At 42.5% G+C, this 6,194-nt stretch overlaps 1 non-coding gene across 1 annotated transcript; it reads right to left on the minus strand.

Moving 5' to 3' along the window:
* Nucleotides 1-2,736: 2,736 nt before the first annotated feature.
* On the minus strand, nucleotides 2,737-2,843 carry LOC136455669 (small nucleolar RNA R71). The gene has a single exon (XR_010759152.1). It is a non-coding gene; the product is annotated as a small nucleolar RNA R71 (small nucleolar RNA).
* Nucleotides 2,844-6,194: the final 3,351 nt, after the last annotated feature.

Consider the following 6,194-nt stretch of genomic DNA (forward strand, 5'->3'; position numbering starts at 1 on the left):
GCCTAAACCTCTTGAACCCTATTTTTGACCCCCTGTTCTCGATCATTTTTGTCTGCAGTGCCCTTGCTGATCTTGTGTGGCGCCCCTTATTTCAGTCACTTATCTTTTCATAGGATTTCGATAGGTAGCAAGCCTTTCTTCTATTTCTTACCTAAAATTCCTGCTTCTGCTAAGGACTTTCGCTTCTCTAGATACATATGATGCTTATATATACATCCTATCTATTCTTTCTCTGCATCGAGTCATGGTTTGAGGCCATGCTTGGGCAGTGAGGCAGTTTGGCTTGTTAGTTGTCAGTGGCAGTTAACTCGGCACCAAGCCCACGAGTATGGATTGAGGCTAAGCCTTGGTGAGTGTTAGTTGGGTAGTGTTTCTCAATGTTAGGGGGAGTTAGTGATAGTGGATCTTGTCAGTTGGCATATGATGGGCAATTTATCCTGTCAGTTGCAGTTGATCTCTTTATAGTGTTAGCTATGGTGAGATGCAAGAATGCTTTTGGTGCTCCCAGCAACGACGAGAGATGTTTGCCTCTCCTAACAGCACAAGAAAAGGCTAAGGGGTCAAAGAAGATGCTTGCAAAGAAAAAGCGCAAGCGTGGTGATGCAAATGTAGAGATGGCAATAGCAGTGGCAGCAACAGCTGAGCATGCTGAGAGAGGTGTTGGTGTTCATGTTGGAGATCACCTGACAACAGCTCAGAGGAGTGCAGTGGAGGGGTATGAGACAGCTAGTGGTAGTTCACATGGGACTATCATGTTTGGTGGTCAGCGTGTCTCTCTTGATGATCTAGTTGAGGATACCACCCAGGGAGAGACCGGGCAGCGACAGGCAGAGCAGGAGGAGGTAGAGCGGCCACAAGAGTAGCCACTATGATGCTCAAGTCATATCCGTGCTTAGGTGACACCTTTGTCAAAAAGCTAGAGGTGTGGTTCTCGGCCACCTCCTAGACCATGAGGCCCACTGCTAGTAGAGCACTTGGACTTGAGGGTAGCCATAGATTAGCAGGTTCAGTAGCTTTGCTTTGTAGAGGTTGAGTAGTGGTTCCCACCTCAGCAGGACGAGAGGGCTTCAGAGGGTTTCTACACTATGTTGTAGGAGGATTTCTATAACGCCTACCTAAACAGTGGTGTGGCATTTAGGTCTTAGAGAGTGCCACTTGGAGGCCATAGTGGTAGCTAGAGAAGAGCAGGTCTATTCCCCATCTTACCTACTTGCCTAGCTTGGTAGACCTATTGGGGTAGACTGGTAGGTATGCTGCTTCTTGGGTCAGAGAGTTCTATGCCTCTTTGTGGATGACCCAGGTCATAGGTACATTCACTTTGCATTCAGAGGACATGACCGTAGGTTGTACAGCAATAGGGCTAGAGAGATATTGAGGATTCTAGAGTCAGCCACTAGGATTCACCAGCTCTCCTATGGACAAACAACCACCGAGACGCCTCACGGCGGAGTAGGGCCACCTACAGAGTTAGTCAGAGCCTAGTTTCATGAGCCATTCGAAGAGGGTTCGAGGCGCACTCCGAGTGACCTTACACCTATAGCTCACCTCCTAGACACAGTCATGAGGAGGACCTTGCTCCTGAAGGGTGGCTACCATGAGGGATTGACACGTATTTAGCTTTGGTTAGTCCACCACTTGATCTCTTAGACACCATTTGATATTTGGTATTTGATACTCTCAGAGATGGAGGACACCTCAGCAGAGGGTTTCAAGGGCCACCGTCATTTGCCATATGCCCATTAGATTTGCTTTCTCATTTTATAGGCATGTTCACATATTCCTCCTGAGGTCGTGGTTGAGTTGACTGGCACTAATATTGAGTTCCCCAAGTATGACATGCGCCAGCTGATGGGTTCTTGTACTAGGAGCAGGACACCGAGGCAGCAGTGTTGCCAGAGGCCAGAGGTACTAGAGACAGCGGTCAAGTAGGACGAGGCCATCAGGGCCATGGCAAAGTTAGACCTTGTAGACTTAGAGGCATAATAGGATGATGAGGTCAAGGATGACCCATCTAACAGTTTAGACGAGGACTACTAGCATATTCCATGGATGCCCCACAGGATCACGATAGAGAGGCCGGTGGTTCCAGCTCAACTCCACCTCAGTCATTGCTGACAGACCCTGCTCTGGTAACCATACTTGATAGGATAATATGCATGTGTAGTAGCCATTACTCATAACAGGATAACATTGCTTGTTTTCTCCTATGGTGGATGAAAATAGGATAGTGTAAGATGGTTTTGACTTGCCAACGACCTTACCAAGAATCCAGAGTCATTCCTAAAAAGAAGGCCTCACCTCATGTCAATCCACCATCTGCTACTCCATCAGCAACCAAACCCATCATCCAAGCACCATCCGTACCGAACACCATGGCCGACAAGACTCTACACGAGTACTCAATCCTCAATGTTGCCAATGGGCCCATTGGGCCTGCTGTCAACATGGGCGATGTGAACTCAAACTGAAAACCAGCCTAATCATGATGTTGCAGTCAAATCCATTCTATGGATTGCCTAGCGAGGATGCCAATGCACATCTCCAACAATCCTAGAGTTGTGCGACACCATCGTCATGGAGGGTGTCACATTGGAGGCAATTAGACTCCGCTTGTTCCCGTTCTCCCTTTGAGAGAGGGCAAAACAGTGGTTCTACAAGGACTAGGAAGCTGTCAACACATGGAACAACTGTTCCACAACATTCCTCGCGAAGTTCTTCCCGATGGGCAAAACCAATGCCCTTCATGGAAGAATTTCCAACTTCCAACAGATAGCATCAGAATCCATCTCAGAAGCGTGGGAGAGGCTACAAGAATACATACTTGCCTGCCCACACCACGGGATGGAAAACTGATTGATTCTTCAAAACTTCTACAACGGGCTAACTTCCACATCCAGAGCCCACACAGATGCTACTGTCGGAGGGGCTTTCTTCTCACTCACAGTCAACAAAGCTACGACTCTCATTAAGAAGATGGTCTCCAACTAGGGTTCGAGTGAAGACAGACACCAAACCCAAGAAGACAGCATGCATACCGTGGAAGAAATGGATATGCTGCCGCAAAAGTGTATCTCTTAATGAAACGCTTGGACAGACATGGTGCTGTCCAATCGCTCTACTCGCATATACCATGCGAGGTGTGTGGAAACTTCGGACACTCGGGGAATGACTACCTCGGTGAAGATGCGCTAAATGACAACAATGGGTTCCATCCACAAAGAGGTACAGGGTGGAATCAGTTTCACCCACAAAATCAGGAAGGTAACTACACTTATTCAAATCTTGCAAATCAACCCTTCCTGAAAGATCTTGTGTTAGGGCAAGCTCAAATAAATGAAAACCTAATTGAAAATCTTGCCTCTAACAATAATTTTTTTTGAAAACATTAATCCAAAATTAGAAGGCTTAACCGTTACCTTCAAAAATTAATTAAGCCTTAATAAAATATTTGAAACTCATCTTGCTCGAATTGCCGCTACAATTCTTGCATATGATTTTAAAAATGTCAATGCGTTGATCATGAGAGATGGTAAGTCCACTCATGATCTACCATATCCTAACCTTGCAGGAAAAGTAAAAAAGCATGGGGATACAACCCCGCACCATAGGCTGTGAGCTAGCTTGGGGGAGGACCCCCAAAAGGTAACGTGTGTCTTGCACTCTCACCACTTTCCGTTACCTTGCATAAAAAGAAAAGAAATAAAAAAAGCTTATGATGATCTTGTTCACCATTAAATGTTTTCACCATTGTTGAATGATTCTTGTTTATCCTTTCATGCGTCCTCTCTCTATACCGACATGTTTTGGTTTGAGAGTATTGGTTATACATCTTTTAAATTAAGCATGGTGCTTAGTTTGAAGCTTGGATGTAATGATCATACTTTTATAGGCTTTTTAATTTAAGCATGGTGCTTAGATTGAGTAGCCTACCTTGATCAAATGAGACATGGTGTCTAGTTTGATCATTGAATCGAAACTGCTAGTATAGATTTTGGTTGATCATATGGACTAACCCCTGCAGAAACTTATCATCTTTATGGGGTAAGTCTTCAAGATGACAACAGAGACAAAAACTTGGTTGGTGAACCATATTATTATTAATAATAATAAAATATAAATAATAACTAAAATAAAATCAACCCTCGAGTTTGCCTCTGCCCTATAATAAAAAGCAGCCGAAGGATCGTAAACTTTGGGCTAGCTTGGGGGAGGACACCAAAGAGGTAACTTGTATCTCTTACTTTGCATTTATTTTCTTCATTTATTTATTACCTAGTTTTAAAAAAATGAAATATGATAAAACAACAAATAATATTAATTCCACTCCACATATGTGTAGTAAAAATGTTTAGTTCATTCTTATTGAAATGATGAATAGTTGTTTAGTCTTATATTTTGAATGTGCCTAGTTTATAACTTATCTTTCTCCAAGATTTGAGTTTATTGGCTAAAAATGTCTCACCCTAAAAACTTGAAACTTGTGGGTTGCAAATGCTTAATCTAGTCTAAGTTGTTGTGGGATAAGATATGGTGTAACGGAAATTTGCTATGACTTTGTTCTAAGAAAGACTTGACATCCAGAGTTTTATTTTCAAAATGCTAAAATTAAAAGTTCCTCAATGATTAAAATTCCTACCAAGGCCATTTGACATGATACAAATACAAAATCATAGTCATATGCTGCTTGTTATCATGTTTAGCTTTGTCAAATTGTTTGTGACCCTTGTTGAGATTCTCGTCATGCACCCATGATCAAGATTCACATACACCCATAAATAAAATACTGACTCTTACCTAAGAGTTACGTAAAAACATGTTTTCCGTCCACCAAATAAATACTCCATTCATTTTTTTCATGAGTCTCTCTCCAAAAAAGTTTTCATATGCCAAAAGTAAATATGGGCTCTGTAAAAAAGAAGAAAAAAGAAAAAATATACATGCTAAAAAAGTATGAGAAAAAAAATGCATGCCAAAGAGCATGAAGAAAAGGAAAGAAAAAGAAAGAAAAAAATAACATAGCCCATACTTTCAAATAAAAGGCATCCCTCCTAAAAGAGAGAGAGTCATGATTAAAGGAGTACAAAAAATATATTTTTTAGCATTAGGAAGATTATAAAAATCCCACACACTTGCACGTCTTGATCAAAGTGTATATCTCCTTGACATCTGATTTTGACTTAACAATATTATGTGACGCAAGTATGCCTTCTTTTATACCTACCCAAAGATCCACATAAGTCATTTAGTTGGTAGGATGAAAAGAACGGTAAACATAAAAAGCCTTTGGTGAGGATCATACACTTCTGAGCGACCAAGTGAGTCATTTGAGGAACTTAACTTTATTTTTTGCAAAACTTTCAAAACCTCCGAAAAGAAAGTCGATCAAAGAACGAATGATAAGCATTTCTGTGAACCGTTCTATCTTGCAACCACCTAAGACTTGGAGAAGGCTAAAAAAGCCACGTAGGTAACGAGATAATAAAGGGTGGATAAAATACCAATTTATTCAAATCAAGGAAGAAAACTTTGTTATAGGCATGGCACTTTTGAAATGTAATCGGCATAGTAGCAACTCTGGATCAACAACCAATGTCTTAGCTTTTGCTCGAGGACAAGCAAAGGGTAAGCTTGGGGGATTTTATTGGCGGCTCTTATCGACAAAATCTAACCACCAACTATGATCCAAAAAGGAGGAAACTACATATTTTTACACACATATACCTTTACTATTAACATAGTTCCACTTGTATTGCAGGACTCCTATTTTGCAGCACTTATCCTTGGATACGATGGAATTATAGTCAAAATGCACCTTCAGACAAAGCGTAAAGCAGAATCCGCGCAAAGGAATAAGGAGAAGCCCACCTTCACGACAAAACCTAGGCCAAGCACTGACGTGGGAGGGGCCCTGGCCTAGCCCCCAGCCCACCTGGCAAAGGAGGTGGCCAGATGAGCCAGCTAGGGTGCGCCCGCACCCTGGGTGCGCCTGCACCCCAGGCGGTGCAGCCCTAGCCCATCCTCTATAGGCGGTTGCATGGCGGCATGCTGAGGTGGTATAGGGTAGTTTCCTAATTGACTAGGGCCAAACCGACCTCCATGCTTGTATAAAAAGAGGGGTGAAGCTCTCTTCCAACACACACCACACAAGTGCCTCTCTCCCTTCACACTTGTATTCTTTTTACTCTTTTTAGTAG

The sequence above is a fragment of the Miscanthus floridulus genome, chromosome 5 (genome assembly GCF_019320115.1).
Source record: "Miscanthus floridulus cultivar M001 chromosome 5, ASM1932011v1, whole genome shotgun sequence".
NCBI classification, from domain to species: domain Eukaryota; kingdom Viridiplantae; phylum Streptophyta; class Magnoliopsida; order Poales; family Poaceae; genus Miscanthus; species Miscanthus floridulus.